Genomic DNA, 17,584 nt, shown 5'->3' with positions numbered 1-17,584 from the left:
TACAATATAAAAAGACATGATCTCATCTTGTCATCAGGCAAACTATCATAACTATACTCTAGAAGGGGATATACCTGGAAGAAGCTCTCCTTAACACTTGAATTGCATATCTCCATTCTTCAGGTGTCTTCTTGCAGGACATGGCTCTATCAACTGTAATGAGTGCAAGTGGTAAACCGCCACACTCTTTCGCCACAAGTTTAGCTAACTCCAAAATATCAGGATGACTATCAAGAATCTCTCCCAACCTTTTTCTCAAACAATTTCCAAGCTACCTCTTCTCCTAAACATTCCACTCTAAACTTCCCGTCAGCTTCCATGAGTCCACAAACAACAAGAAAACGAGTAGTGAAGACTATTTTACATCCAACTTCCACAATACGAAGAGGGATAACCACTTTGATCAAATCAACCCTCTCCCATATATCATCTAATAATACAACAAACTTCTTTTTGCGCAAAATCTTAAAGATGTCCGATGCTTTCTCATCAATACTTTTATTCTTCCACGAATCTCCAACTAAGCCTATCTTTTGCCCGATCCTTTCTTGAATCTTCTTCAGTTGCAAATCTCTAGACACGACTACCCAAATCACAGTGTCTTAACTATTTGAAATATCAAGAAGCTTATTGTTAATTTGGGTTGAAGTTGTCTGTATGTAGTTTGTGGTTGTTTTGTTACCATTGTGGCAGAAATGTTGACGCATAACCCAATAACTTTTTACGACCAAATTCAAATGTGGACTAGCCTATTCTTTTGTGTTTCTAGTCAAGTTCTTATGTCATAAATTTATGTGTTCTGATGGTAAATGTGATCCTTGTTATGATGGAGAAAGGAAAATTGAGGAAAAATGATCCTTGGTATGATTGAGAAAGGAAAATTGAGGAAAAATTATTACAGGTGCAAGTGATCATTATGGAATCAAATTATTAAAGCTCATTTTTTTAAATTCCTTTAATTTTGTGAAATATTGACCTAAATATGCAGCCTTTCAGAAGCAAATGTCTAGTTTCTTCGTTTCACTTTTTTCAGCATTCATTTTCTTTATTTTCCTTTTTTCATAAAGCTCACTTTCTCCTACATCTATTGCAGATGAATGAAGTTTCTCTCAACAATAAGCCAACAGGTGATGATGATATTGATGACTTTGAGGTTGTTGGAGATTATGCAATGACAGAATATGTAGGTCAAACTGGTATAATCCAAAATCCTCTGCCTCCCGCTGTTGGAATGGAGTTTGAAACGTACGAGGATGTGTATTACTTCTACAATTGCTATGCCAAAGAACAAGGCTTTGGTGTCAGAGTTAGCAACACATGGTACAGAAAAAGTAAATAAAAAAACAGAGGAAAACTTAGCTGCAGTAGTGCAGGTTTCACAAAGAAAACTGAAGCAAATCGGTCAAGACCAGAAACAAGGACTGGTTGTCCAGCAATGAAGTTCAGGTTGAAGGAAAATAAAGGGTGGAGAATTATTGAAGTCGAGCTTGAGCACAACCACTTGATTAGCCCAGCAAGTGGAAAGTTTTATAAGTCACATAAGCACATAAGTCCTGGAACCAAAAGAACATTGCAGTTAGATGGTGCTGATGAAGTACAAAAAATTCGGCTATTTCGAAGTGTGATTATTGATGCTGAGGGAAATGGAAATGTAGATGTTAACGGAGAATTTGGGAAAAATGTTGACCCTGCCAATAAATTGAAGCTTAAACCAGGAGATGCCCAATCTGTTCATAATTTCTTTTGTCGCTTGCAGTTGATGGATCCTAACTTCTTTAATGTGGCAGATCTAAATGAAAAGGATGCTTGAGGAATCTGTTCTGGACTGATGCAAGGTCAAGAGTTGCATATAGGTATTTTGGTGATGTAGTTTCAATTGACACTACATGCTTGGCAGACAAATATGATGTGCCTCTGGTTTCATTTATTGGCATGAATCACCGTGGACAATCAGTGTTACTGGGCTGTGGTTTACTTGCAGGTGAGACCATACATGGTTGTTTAGGGCATGGCTTACATGCATGTTAGGACGCCCTCCACAATCAATCATCACGGACCACTGTAAAATTTTGCAAGTTGCTGTTTCTGATGTTTTCCCAAGAGCTTATCATTGTTTTCCGTTATCGCATGTCATGCAAAATGTTCCAAATGAGTTACAAGGATTGTTTGAATATTATTAACGTGAATGATATCTTTCTGGAAACATGTGGGGAGTGACCTAATAGGCTAGCGACCAGATGAGCTAGATAAGTAAAGCTGCGATGTGAAGTAAATGTTCTCTAAGCATGTATCGTAATGAACATGCAATTTGAATGAAGCGATCAGAGGGTAATGCGATCTGGAAGCAATACAAGAAAGTGTCCAAGCGACCTAACGAGCTTGTGATCAGAAGCATGCAGTGACCTGTCAGAAGGAAGGTCAGAGCCATTATTGTTGAATGTCAGAAGACGGTCAATTACCCTATAGGGTTTAGCTGTTATTATGGATAAGACTGTCAGATGTCAAACTGGTTAGGAATGTTTGGCTCAAAATTCTGACAACGTGTAATAGTAGCTTAGCGTGATAAATTTGTCTGCAGTCTAGGATTAGCATTTAATGCTCTGCAGAATAGGCGTGTTAAAAGACGCAATCAATGATGTGTTTAGGCTGTATATAATCAATGTTTGAATTAATGAAATTAAGAACTTTTTCGTGCATTCTTTCTTTGTATTCTCCAGCTTGTAATCCAACAATTGGTATTAGAGTTGTAATTCTCTTCACCGAGATTAATCTATCCTTAAACAGTTCATCTTCTCCCCTCAAAATTACCTTCAACCTTAAAATCCAAAACCTGTCTTTATGGCGTCAAGCACAGCTTCTCTCTTACCTCCAGTCTTCAATGGAGAACAGTACCACATATGGTTGGTTAGAATGAAGACATATTTAAAGGGACAAGATCTCTGGCAATATGTGACGGAAGAGAGGCAGCCAACTCAACTAGGACCAAATCCCACATTGATCTAGATCTGGTTGCATGAAAAAGAAGCCATGAAAGCCCCTAGAGCTTTGTCACACATACACTCAGCCGTAACAGAGCTGGTTTTCACAAGAATAATGGCTTGTGAGACATCGAAAAAAGCTTGGGATATGCTCAAGAAAGAGTACGGTAAAAGTGATAAAACTAGAAACATGCATGTTATGAATCTACAAAGGGAGTTTGAGGTGTTAAAAATGCAAGAATCTAAAAATGTGAAGGAATATGTTGATTAACTGATGAATGTGGTTAACAAAATTAGACTACTTGTCGAGGAGTTGACGGATGCAAGAATTGTTGAAAAAGTTCTCGTTAGTCTACCAGAGAGGTTTGAGGCTAAAATCTTATCACTAGAAGACACGAAAGATCTCTCTCAGATGACCCTTGTTGAGCTTGTTCATGCCCTACAAGCTCAAGAACAAACAAGACTGTTGAGACAAGAAGACAGTAGTGAAGGAACCATGACAACGTCTTATAAAGGGAAATCATGCAGGGAGGATACAAAAAGCTTGCTGGAGACAGAAAGGGGAAAGAAAAGGCTAACAATCATCGGGGCAAGAATGGTGGGATGAAGGGATATCCATTATACACCCACTATAAGAAGAAGAACCACGCTGAAAATAGATGTTGGTTCAGACCTAACATTCAGTATAGGTCATGCAAATAGTTCGACCATATTAAGTATGTTTACAAAAATAATGCCAACCAGCCACAACCTTAACAAGCTCAAGTGGTCGAGAATCAACAGCAAAATCAAGAGGAGAACTTATTTATGACCTCTTGTCATGCAACTCACTTCGATAAAGAAACATGGCTGATAGACAGTGGTTGTATTAACCACATGACACTTGACCTCACCAATTTTGGGGAACTGGATTGTTCCTTCCAATCTAAGTTGAAGGTTGAAAATGGAGAGTTTCTGGAGGTTAAAGGAAGGGGCAAAGTTTTCATCTAGACTCATACGAGCATAAAACACATCGCGAATGTGTTGAATGTGCCAAAAATTAGTTAGAGTCTACTAAGTGTGGAACAAATGTTAGAGAAAAATTATTCTCTACACTTCCAGAACAGGTCATGCACAATAGTGCACAATGGAGGAAGTGAGTTAATGAAGGTAAAGATGATGGGAAAAAGCTTTCCCATAGAATGGAGAAAACTTGAATTTCAAGCTTAGTCTGCCAGAATAGATGAGTCAGAACTTTGGCATAAAAGACTTGGTCATTTTCACTACAATGGGCTAAAAGAAATGAATCACAAGAATCTGGTCCTGAACTAACCAAAAATCGAAGAGAGGACGAGTTTATGTCAAGCCTGTCAGCTCGGAAAGTCGAGCAGACAACCATTTCCTGGAAATGCAACTTGGAAAGCTATTGAGAAACTCCAGTTGATAGACACTGACGTGTGTGGTCCTATACAGACTCCCTCCTTAAGTGGAAGTAAGTATTTTGTGTTGTTCATTGATGACTACTCTAGAATGATATGGATCTATTTTCTAAGGCAAAAAAGTGAAGTGGCCGAAGTATTCAAGAAGTTTAAGCTCCTAGTCAAAAACCAAACTAGTTTGACCATCAAAATTGTTCGCAATGACAATGGAACATAATACACTTCGAATAAATTCAAAAAGATATGCAAAGGAGTTGGAATCAAGCACCAGTTCAGCAGTCCTTACACTCCACAATAGAATGGAGTGACTAAAAGAAAAAACATAACAATCATGGAGATGGCTAGATGCATGTTTGTTGAAAAGAAGCTGCCCAAGATATTTTGGGCTGAAGCAGTTAATACAAGAGTTTATTTGCTTAATAGATTGCCAACAAAGGCCTTGAACGATTAGACTCCAATAGAAGCTTGGTATGGAGTTAAATCAAGTGTGGAGGACCTCAAAGTCTTTGGAAGCATCTGTTATGCACATGTTCCAACGAGCAAAAGAAGCAAGCTTGATGAAAAAGCCGAAGCTAGAATTTTGATTGGCTACACCAGCCAATCAAAAACTTACAGAATTCTCAATCCAATCATTAACAAAATTCTGATCACAAGGGATGTCAGAGTTGATGAGACATCAATTTGAAATTGAGAAGAAAAGAAAATTTAAGAAGAAATACCTCAGCAGAAAGAGGTCACTAACGACCAGAATGAAGTTAAGGAAGAATCAAATGCCGAAGAAGAACTGTTAGTTAGAGGGATTAGGCTTCCAGCAGAAGTGTATGAGAGATGCAACTTGGTAGTTTTTGAACTAGTAAATTATGCTGAAGTTGTTAAGTCAAAAGAATGGAAAAATGTAATTAAGGAGGAGCTAAGTATGATAGAGAATAATGAAACCTGAAAGTTGGTCGAGCGACTATCAGGTCGCAAAATCATCCAAGTTAAATGGATCTACAAGACAAAATTGAATCCTAATGGCTTAATCAACAAATATAAGGCAAGACTTGTAGCTAGGGGCTACGCTCAGCAATATGAGGTAGATTTCTCAGATAATTTTGCTCTAATTGTGAAACATGATACGATTAGACTTCTCATCGTTCTTGCAGCATAGTTCAAATGGAAGATATATCAGTTGGATGTAAAGTTAGTCTTTTTGAATGGCTACTTGGATGAACAAATATATGTGGAGCGACCAAAGGGCTCTGCAACTAAAGCCAGCAAAGACAAAGTCTACTTGTTAAAAAAGGTTTTGTATGGATTGAAGCAGGCACATCTAGCCTGGTATAGCCGAATCAATGAGTATTTAAGCAAGCTCGGTTATACAAGAAGTCCTAATGAACACACTCTCTATGTGAATGAATTAGATGGTGATCTCATAATTGTCTCCCTATATGTTGATGACTTGCTAGTAACTGGAAATAATCCTAATAACGTAGACCAATACAAAAAAGCAATGCACAAGGAATTTGAAATGACAAAATTGAGAGAAATGACCTTCTTCCTCGAAATGGAGATATACCAATCTTCAAATGGCATATTTATCTATAAAAGAAAATATGCAAATGAGATCTTAAAGAAGTTCAGTATGGAGAATTGCAATCCAGTGAGTACTCCACTGGTTCAAAACCAAAAAATGAGCAGACAAGATGAAAGTCACAAAATTGATGAGAGTAAATACAGGAGCATGATTGGATGTCTCTAATGAACAATTTTATAACCTCGCAAGTCCACGAATCACTCTCATAGTCTAGTGTGCAAAAGCAAGGGTCGATCCCATAGAGATTTGTAAGCAATTTACTAATCCTAATAACTAAGCTTCAATTAAAAATAATAACAAAACTTAATAATCATGAATTAAGGAAGATCACTCAGAAAGAAAAAACTAATTAAAACTAAAATTAAACAACTATTAAAATGATCTAAAACCCAATTGACCAAAACCTAGGGACTCAAATTTCACCATAACTATCCAGCTCTATGTCAAACATCTCTCTATTTTATATCAATTCAGTTTCTAGGGTTCGCATTCACTAAATCAAGGTATTACCATAGGGCGTTGGGATGAACCTAGTATTTTTAACACAAGACTAGCTAGGGCATATAGTATAGCCTACAAATTAAAAACCCATTAAACATAGGAATACTCGAAATCAAGAACAAAGGCGCATCTGTTAGGGCGTATGCACATACACTAATTATTCAAGAAATCATGAACCTAGTAATACTCCATCAGGGCGTATGCACAGAGTACTAATCCTTCATTCACATGAATTCTTCAAGACTAAAACATAACATATGTCTAATCTCAACACATACAACCTAATAATTTACACTAAGTGTCGTCACACAATAATGAAATTTAAAGATTAAATTAATAACATGAATGAATCAAGATTTTCATTAAATTGGTAACAATAACATATGTTTAACACAAAGCCTTCCAATTAGGCTACATTGGATCCCTAGAGAAGAATTTAGCTACACATTGACATAAAGAAAGCAAACCTCAATTCCCCCAAAAGCATGAACAATCCAAAAACCCTAGGAAGAATCTCTTTCTCTTTCTTGCTACAAAATGGCTCTCAATTTAGGTCAAAGAGAATCCCTAAAATAAATTACAAAGTCCTATTTATACTTTTCCTTTGCCAAGGGTATTTTTATTTTTCTTGCGATCCATGCCACGAGCCCACGACATTATTTTCTGGGGCGCATAATTCTTATGCAACCCTAGAGCTTTGTCATGTGTGACACCAACTTTTTCACGCTGCAGCATAAACTTTTTGCCCCAAATCTTCTATTTGCACCGCGACAGTAAAAAACCATGTCGCGGCTCTATCAAGAAATTTCATATTATTTCTTTTGCTTGATGACCTGGTTTCTCTCTTTAGCACATCCAAAGCCTCTAACCATCGTGTGAGTATAGAGTCACCATTTTTCTGCCTAAAAACCTGAAACTCATACATATACCCGCAATTCATAACAATAGAAATAAATAAAGAAATTTGCATAAAAATAATCCTTAAAGTCAATGAATTTCAAACAATTTACCCATAAAATCACGGAATATAAATACCATTTCACCATTCATCAGTCTCTTGTATCTAACTGCGACCAAACCTGATCTCCTAATCTCATGTATGCTTACACCTCTTGTCAAAGATTTATGAACGAGCCTAGCAAAGTTCACTTGCAAGTAGCCAAAAAGGTGTTATGATATGTCAAAAGGAGTGCTGACCTTGAGATATGGTACAAAAGGTTTGAAGACTTCGACCTAGTTGGATTTACTGATAGTGTCTAGGCAGGATCAATAGATGACATGAAGAGCACAACGGTGTATGTTTTCTTCTTAAACTCAAGTGCAATCAGTTAGTTGTCCAAGAAACAAGAAACAGTGGCTCAATCAACTGCAGAAGCAGAATACATGCTACTACTGCTACAGTAAATCAAGCTATATGGCTTAGGAAAATCCTGACTAACATGAAGTTAGATCAGTTAGAGCCCACAACAATCTTCTGTGACAATCAATCTACTATTGCCATGGCCAAGAACCCTGTGTTTTATGGCCGATCCAAGCATATAAAAATCAAGTATCATGCTGTTTGTGAAGCTGAACAGAACAAAAAAGTAAAGGTCGTTCACTGCCATCTGAAGAACAAGCAGTAGATATTCTGACAAAAGGTCTATGCAAATCCAAGTTTGAAGAACTAAGGTTCAGGCTTGGTGTTTCCCAAAATGATATCAAGGATGAGTGTTAACGTGAATGATATCTTTCTAGAAACATGTGGCGAGCAACCTGATAGGCTTGTGACCTAAAGCTAGTGACCAAATGGGCTAGATAAGTAAAGCTACAATGTGAAGCAAATGTACTCTAAGCATGTTGTAATGAACATGCAATTTGGATTAAGCGACCAAAAGGTAATGCAATCTGGAAGCAATACAGGAAAGTGTCAAAGCAGCCTAACGAGCTTATGATCAGAAGCATGCAGTGACCTGTCAGAAGGAAGGCCAGACCATCATTGTTGAATGTCAGAAGACGGTCAATTACCCTGTAGGGTTTAGCTGTTATTATGGATAAGATTGGTAGATATCAAACTGGTTAGGAATGTTTGGCTCAAAATTCTAACAACAGGTAAAAGTGGCTTAGCGTGATAAATTTGTCTATAGTTTAGGATTAGCATTTAATGTTCTACAGAATAGGCATGTTAAAAGACACAATCAATGATGTGTTTAGGCTATATATAATCAATGTTTGAATTAATGAAATTAAAAACTTTTTCATGCATTCTTTCTTTGTATTCTCCAGCTTGTAATCTAACAAATATGAAGCAATTAGAGTGGCATTGAATAGAACAATTTTTTTGGGTAGAACAGTTTATCACTCTCTAAGGCTTGAGGAATTTGAAACACCTTAAGAATAAGGGATCATAGAAGGATTCAAACTTTATATGAAGATCAAAGACGATGGGTTCTAGTTAACCTGAAGGAGACATTTTTGGTAGGAATGAGGTTAATTCTTCATTTTTTGAAGGATATCTTGAGAAAAATACCCCTCTAAAAGAGTTTCTAGAGAAGTAAGATCAAGCTCTACAAGCAAATTATCAACTTAAAGCTTTGGAGATATGGAATCAAGAAACTCAACTTATATGCTTAAGGCAAGGTGTTACTTTGAGTTCCAAGTCTCAACTGTACACAAATAAAATATTAAGGAAGTTCAAGAGGGAGATTGATGGAATGTACTCTTGCTAAACACAAGGCGTATGAATGCTGAAGGGCCAATTGTAACGTACATAGTCAACGAAGAATTTGAAGTTGATGGAAATATGAGAGATTCCAGAGTTTTTGATGTTTTGTACAATCCATCCGAAATGGATGTGCTTTGTGTTTGTGGGATGTTCAATTTAATTTAGAGGATATTTATGGAGACATATCTAGAGCGTTCTAAATCATCTTATTACATTCTTTCACGATGGAGAAAAGATATCAAACGTTCTTATGTTCTTGATCATAGTTACAGTCCCATTGATATTAATAATCCAGTGTCTGTACAAACACATCGTGCACGTTGTCGAGGAAGGGAGGAAATCTAAAGATCGTTACAAGCTTGATCATTAGTGATGGCAATGCTTAAACATCTCATTTGGCTTTCTGTTGGCTATTATGAATTTACTTGAGCTTTGTTTATTCTTTTTTTATTTTTTATATGCAAAACACATCTCCATTTTTCTTGTAAACAAGATGTCGTTCCTACTTCGATTTCAAAATTTTATTAATGGTCAATTATCACTTTGGTCCATTAAGGTTTAAGAACTATCCATTTTGGGTTTTCTGTACTTTATCAAATGATAGAGGGTTGAAAAATATTTACCATTGTCTGACATGCCGTTTACAAAACAGACAACTTGTCGTTTTATAGAAAGGAATGATGTCATTTACACTTAATGATACGACATCGTTTTGTAACGAAAAAATGGCGTTGTTTGAAAGGAAAAATGGCATCGTTTTATATTATAAACAACAACATCGTTTCAACCAAACCAAATGGTAGCGTTTTGTACATGTGGAAACGACATCATTTTGAAAAACCCAACGATGTCATTTTTATTTTAGTAAAATGACATCGTTTAAACCAAATGAAACTGCATCGTTTTATATAGATACAAACGACATCGTTTTATTTGTACAAAAATGACGTCGTTTCCTAAATTAAACGGCATCATTTCTCTTGGACGAAATGACATTGTTTTTGGGAAAAGGAAATGGTGTCGTTTTTAAGAAAGAAAACGGCATCGTTTTATTTTCACAAAAAATGAAGCCATTTACACCAAATAAAACGCCATCGTTTTGTACTGATCGAACCATTTCTTTTCCCAAAAACGACCTCGTTTATGCAAAAAAAATGGCAACATTTTCGCTGATCAAAACGAAGTCTTTAAGGGAAAAAACACATCGTTTTCGTTTTACAAAAGCAAATACGTTAGCAAATGAAACAGAGGCGTTTCTTTTAGACAAAATGACGTCGTTTTTGGAAAATGAAACACATCATTTTCAAGTTATTAAAAACAGCACCGTTTGAGGATAATGAATGCTTCGTTTAAGGAAATTTAAACAATGTCATTTTGTTTTCTTAAAACGATGTTGTTTCCACAACAACGTCATCATTTTTTACTGATAGAAATAACGTCATTGTGAAAAGAAAATGGCATCATTTTCTTTCCCAAAAATGGCGTTGTTTATGCCCAGTGAAACAATATCATTTTCTACTTACTAAAACGGTGTTTGTTTTGGGAAAAGAAAATGTCATCATTTTCTACTTACCGAAACGGTGTCGTTTGGGGAAAAGAAACATCATCATTTTCTTTCGAAAACGACATCGTTTTAATAAATGAAACAACATTGTTTCTTTTTTATGCGTTTTTTGAAACAACACAACTCGTTTGAGAATAAAACGTGTCGTGTTACTTTACAAAAAAACAATGTCATTTGTTTCTAACGAAACGCCATCTTTTTTTCTATTTGAAACGACGACATTTTTGGAAGGAAACGGCATCGTTTTGTTTGTAAGGAAACAATATCGTTTTGGTAAATTCAGTTAAACCCAATGGTTTCATAATAGTTAAAAAAAAAAACCCCCATTTTAAATTATCGATGGACTTACATAACATTTACCATGAATAATTTTTTTAAACTTACGGACTTCAAGCCTTCAACAACACGTCATTTACACATGATTTCTTTCCCGCATTTGAATTTACTGTCGAAATCAAATTGTGCTGCACATGATTGTGGATATTAGTTAGTTTTATGGAATCGTTCGATTTATGATCGATGAATGGATTAATTAAAACTGTCTTCCTTGGTTGATGAATTAGTCCAATTACGGTAGACAGAGAACAACCTTACTTGAAATATTTTTTTCACTCTATATTTCAGACTAAAAAAACAATTTTTTTTAATTTATTTAAATGAAACTTTTATATTTTTATATTTGGAATATTGAATGACTATTTATGGAAATGGGGCAGTTTATTAAAAAGACATTGAAGTTTACATTTAATTAAAAGGCTATCAAGTTTTAAAATATTAACTAAATAGCCATATTATTGATTAAGGTAATTAGTGCTTAATATGGATTAATGTAATTTTTTCAAAATTATCTAAATTTCCACAAACCCAAAATTGTTGCATATAAACCCAAAAACCTTCTTCTTCCCCCGCCATAACGCATCTCTACCTCTGCATTTTCTCCTCTTCTTCTTGGCTTCGTCTACATCTTCTTCCTTCCTCGCATCTTCTTCTTCTTCTCCTTCCTGTACATCTTATTCTTCCATTCCTCTATATCTTCTTGTTCCTCCGCATTAACACTTTCTTCTTCTTCCTCCACCATTAACATCTTCTCCGGCAAAGATCCCCTCTTCCTCCTCCTGACATTTCGTCTAAGTATGTGTATCTCCTTTTTACATTTTATATTTAGATTACAAAGATTTAATAATGGATGGGTTTGGTTATGATTTGGATTTAGTTGTTTAGGTTGTTGGTTGTGTCTGTGTAATGCAAGTTGAAAGGTGAAATTTGTTGAAAATTTGTTCTGGGTATGATGGATCGATTGTAGGTGGAGATGACTGAATGTGTTTTTGGGCACGATGTATCGCTTAAGCGATCTAGTAGGTCTGGTAATGCACAGATAGATCGCTTAAGCGATCAGGTATGTGGCATAAGATCGCTTAAGCGATCTGGTTAAAGTCGGTTGTATGGGAGCATCCTTAAGCGTCAGTAAATGGCTAAGATCGCTTAAGCGATCATTGTTTTTATACAGATCGCTTAGCGATCAAGTGTTCGCTTAAGCGATCTAGTATATAACCGATCATTCAAGCGATACATCAGACCAAATATCGCAATGTGCAGATTCTTTTTAAAATATTTGAACCCTTAGTACAGCATTTAAAATATTGTTTTTCTTGCATTACAGGTAGTTGGCTATTATTTACATGAAAAGTTGTTTTGGGTGTTGAATATTTTGGTGAGTGGGTGGAGGAAGAAGTAGGTGGAAGTGGATTGGGAAGAGCAAAGAGTTATACCAATTGCTGTGAGCACGGAGGTTAGTTTTGATGAGTTGATTGTGAAATAATTAGAAGAGGTATTTGAGTTGCTCCTCGTATATAGTTGTGAAGTATGTTTTAACAGAGCTCCTGAAATTATAGTACCTCCTGCTGTATTAAAGTCGGATGAAAGTGTGAACTTATTATGATGATAGCCGATAGTGGTTCGAGACCGATTTTAAGGGTTTCTTGTAGAAAAACCGTTGGAGTTGGTTCCAAGGAAGGGGATACAAGGATGTAGGCAGAGATTTGCCTGGTTTTAATTTGAACTACGAGGCCATTATTGTTAGCTGAAATCAATCGTAGACGGGAGATTGGGTGGTGAGGAGGCACATATAGAAAGGGTTGGTATGGGGGGCAGATGAAGTTTTGAGGAGGAGGACCCCTAGATGTTCCCACAGATGTAGAGATTCCTTTATACAGATTATACAAGGCGTAGATTGTGAGGAAGAGAACACTATGGTCGTTTATGCAGGTTCAAAGGGGACAATTGGAGGTAGTAGTGATCAGCTCATGTCTTTACGATGGATCAGACTTGCGCATAGGTATTATTTGACAACAAAGAGGAAGTGGTGGAGAACTAAAACTTGTTGCTGTGAAGTAATTTTGAGTTCATCACCAAAGTCAAATTCATTGCTGTGACGGTTGCATGTCGTGACCGAAGTGCAGTGGCGGGTTTATTGTAGAAGGTTGGCGGAGTCGAAAAAGTTTTATTCTAGCACAATTACCCTGAGCACACATGTGTTTTGGGACATATTTCAGGTGAGCATCGACAAGCATCCGCTGATGTTATTGGACAATTTGTCAAAGGTCGTTTCGTCGAAGGAAAGGTCCTCTCCTAAAGACATTCGAGACTTGTGCGCACAGAGTTGGGATGTGCTGTTAGTTACTGGAAATGCTGGAAAGGTAGACAACATGCACAAGTTTTGTGAGGGCACGCCGGAGCACGGTCGCAGTATTAGAACGTACCGTTATATGCTTGAGTTGACAAACCAAGGTAGCAAGACGGCTTTGAGTGGGATGATATGATGTTTAAATATTTTTTTGTTGCTTATGGTGCTGCTATAAGGGGTTTTGTAAACATGAGAAAGGGGTTGGCTGTTGATGGTTGCTCTCTGACGGGAAAGTATGGAGTACTTGTTGGTGGCCACTGTACAGGACAGCGAGAATCACACATATCCTGTTGCATGGTGTGTGGTTGACTCTGAGAATGACGATCGTGGACTTGGTTTTTTCAGCAGTTACGTACGATAGTGTTTGACAGTGAATTGTGCATAATATCCGATAGGCACAACTCTATAAAGAAGGGGATTGCCACTATTTACCGTCAAGCACATCACGGATTCTGTATGAGGCACCTTGGTGAGAACATAAAACAAAAGTTTAAGTTGTCTGCCCTCCTTCAGACATACTACATGGCAGCAAAATTTATCGGGTTGATGAGTTCGAGGAGCACTTCCAGCAAATCCGAACAAGGATGTTAGAGTTGCTAAGTATCTTGGCGCATGATGTTGGTTTCGAGAGATGGAGTAGAGCTTACTTTCCAGGAAGAAGTTGATGTCATGACCCGAACATAGTTGAGTCCATAAATTCGAAGTTGTAATAGAAAGAGAGTTTCCAATAGTTGCACTTTTTGATGCAATCCAAGACACTGTCGCGGTGGTTCCATGACGTCGTACGGAGTCAGATAATTTACTACAACCCTTGTTCCGTCAGCTGAAAAATATTGCAGAACATATGGAACTGTCAAATGCACTGTTTGCCTATCCTCTTAATGCTCAAGAGTTTACTGTGCGCGCTATGGTCCGGATGCCCTAGTTCCTTGTTCACAAAACTTGCAGCTGTAAAGTGCTTGACATTCAACATTTACCTTGTCCTCATGCACTAGCAGCACTGAAACACCAACGGAAGCCGGATTTTGTTTCAAGAATTTACATGGAACTTGCTCCCCTTTCTATATGACAGATCACTACTGCTAGCATATTCGAAACGTATATCCTTGCCTCCAGAAGAGCAGTGGGTAGTCCTCCAGAGAGCAGTGGGTAGTGCCGCCAGAGTGGCTGACATTATCCTCCAGCCGCCATTGAGAAGACACCAAAGGGGAAAAAGGGTTAAGCGATATCCATCACCTTGAGGTTCCCCGGAAGATGAATATTGCTCAATTTGCAAGCAACCTGGTCACAAGAAAGCATTGCCAGAAGTATTGGTTCGATTCGAAGAAGGATGAAATTATTGATGTTTTATTTATTGTTACCTTTAATAAATTATCTTTATATTGTGTATTCTTATTACATGTTCTAATATTGTTGGTGATTTTAGTTTGGAATTAGGCTGTCACTGAGAAAAAAGTATGGAATTAATACGTTGGTAATTTTAGTTTGTCAAAATTCAGGAGAAAAGGTGCAATGTAATATTGCCCACGATCGCTTAAGCGACTAAGTGTATCGCTTAAGCGACGATGTTTTGTAGAAGAGATCGCTTAAGCGATACAAGATCGCTTAAGCGATCGTGCACCTGGACAGATTGATTCTGCCCAGGTGCATGATCGCTTAAGCGATCCACGATCGCTTAATCGACCATGGGAAAAAGGCATATTCGCTTAAGCGATATCACGGATCACTTAAGCGATCATGCATCGGGCAGATTTGCTTCTGCCAATCACATGATCGCTTCAGCGATCCATTGTATCGCTTAAGCGGATGTGCAAATGGTTTTTAAATTTACAGATACACCCCCACCTACCCACGGTGCCAGATTCTTGCGACCGGAGCCGGAATCTGACCGGGAAAGGGCGTTACGATGCACAGTGGTCGGATCTGGCCGTAGGGCTCTATATGGCCTTTTCCGCCAGTCGACCACGGAGTGTGCCAAAAGGCCAGACGACCGCCAGAACCAGCCGTAGACGAACGGAAAATTCCAGAGCTTGCCGTCTGTGATAGCCAAATATATGGCCGTCGTTGTCGGTCACGATGGCCAACATTTGGCCGTCGTTGACCTTCAAAGTCGGACATTTCATGAAAGTCCATGACGGGAAGATGTGGCCTTTTCCGGCCACATCCACGGTGATCTGGCCGAAAAAGGTCACAACTGGCCATTACCGGCCATTTCCGGTCGTTCGTTGCTACGACGGTAGCCAGAATCTGGAAGTTGGTAGGTGGGGGTGTTTTTTAATTTAAACTTTTTTCTGGTATTAATGAAATTAATTCACTTAATGGGTCAAAAATTAATTAAAAATATCTAATATTTCCTAAATATTAAGCAAACAAATATAAAAATATACTGAACAATCGTAAACCCCATATGTTTTATATAAATGTAATAACGGAACAGTTGCTCTGAACGAATCGTAAACCATATAGGTTTCATACTGACGTGTAAGGAACTATATGTTTTATATAAATGTAATAACGGAACAGGTGCCTGAACGAATCATAAACCCTATAGGTTTCATACTGACGTGTAAAGAACTATATGTTTTATATAATTGTAAATGGAACAGGTGCTCTGAACGAATCGTAAACCCTAGTTTTCATACTGACGTGTAAAAGAACATATGTTTTATATAAATGTAATACAGAACAGGTGCTTTGACGAATCGTAAACCCTATAGGTTTCATACTACGTGTAAAAGAACTATATGTTTTATATAAATGTTAACGGACAGTTGCTCTGAACGAATCGTAAACCCTATAGGTTTTCAACTGACGTGTAAAAACTATATGTTTAATAAATGTAATAACGGAACAGTGTCTCTGAACGAATCGTAAACCCTATAGGTTTCATACTGACGTGTAAAGGAACTATATGTTTTATATAAATGTAATACGAACAGGTGCTCTGAAGGAATCGTAAACCCTATAGGTTTCATACTGATGGTAAAAGAACTATATGTTTTATATAAATTAATAACGGAACACGTGCTCTGAACGAATCGTAAACCCTATAGGTTTCATACTAACGGTAAAAGAACTATATGTTATATAAATGTAATAACGGAACAGGTGCTCTGAACGAATCGTAAACCCATGTTTCATACTGACGTGTAAAAGAACTATATGTTTTATATAAATGTAATAACGGAACATGTCTCTGAACGAATCGAAACCCTATAGGTTTCATACTGACGTGTAAAAGAACTATATGTTTTATATAAATGTAATAACGGAACTTAGTGCTCTGAACGAATCGTAAACCCTATAGTTTCATACTGACATGTAAAAGACACTATGTTTTATATAAATGTAATCGGAATAGGTGCACTAAACGAATCGCTTAAGCGATCTTTTCCGAGGTAGAATGACAACTGCCCAGACTATGTCGCTTAAGCGACCCATTTATATCGCTAAGCGATTCTTCCTAAAAGACACATGGTCGCTTAAGCGATTTATGATCGCTTAAGCGATCTTTTCCGAGGCAGAATGCCATCTGCCCGAAATGATCGCTTAAGCGTCTTTTCTGAGGCAGAATGACATCTGCCCAGACTATATCGCTTACAGCCTTGCGTATCGCTTAAGCGATTCTTTCTAAATACCTCTGCCCAGACCTTGTCCTTAAGCGATTTAAGATCGCTTAAGCGACGTTTCTGGAAAAGTCTTAGTCGTTTTAGAAGATATGTGGACAAACAAAAATATCTTATATGGATACACCTACATAGTAAATTGAAACGTGCTGATGAATTATCTTATATGGACAAACAAAAATATATCCCAAATATCAGATCCAATTCTTTACAATGATCACACCATACATAGTAAATTATTTACAATTTCCTACACTGCCTTAATTTAGTTTTTGATGCCAAAGAGTTTAGAACCCAGTGAATGGTATCAGGCAATCCATGCTTGAAAAGATGCCCACGCCATCATCTCCCGATGCTTTCTGGCTCTGCACTAGCATCCAACAAATTCAAGATGATATCTACAAGGGCGGCTAATATGGTCCCTCGGTTGACTTTCTATGGAGATTGACCATCCATCTTAGTGACTTGCAGTGAAAACACCATAATTGAGAAAGGCATGAATTAGAAAATAGCCAAGCCAATGAGAACAAATTA

This window comes from Pistacia vera, unplaced genomic scaffold (genome assembly GCF_008641045.1).
Source record: "Pistacia vera cultivar Batoury unplaced genomic scaffold, PisVer_v2 Contig490, whole genome shotgun sequence".
Classification (NCBI taxonomy): Eukaryota; Viridiplantae; Streptophyta; class Magnoliopsida; order Sapindales; family Anacardiaceae; genus Pistacia; species Pistacia vera.
This window is presented reverse-complemented; position numbering follows the sequence as displayed.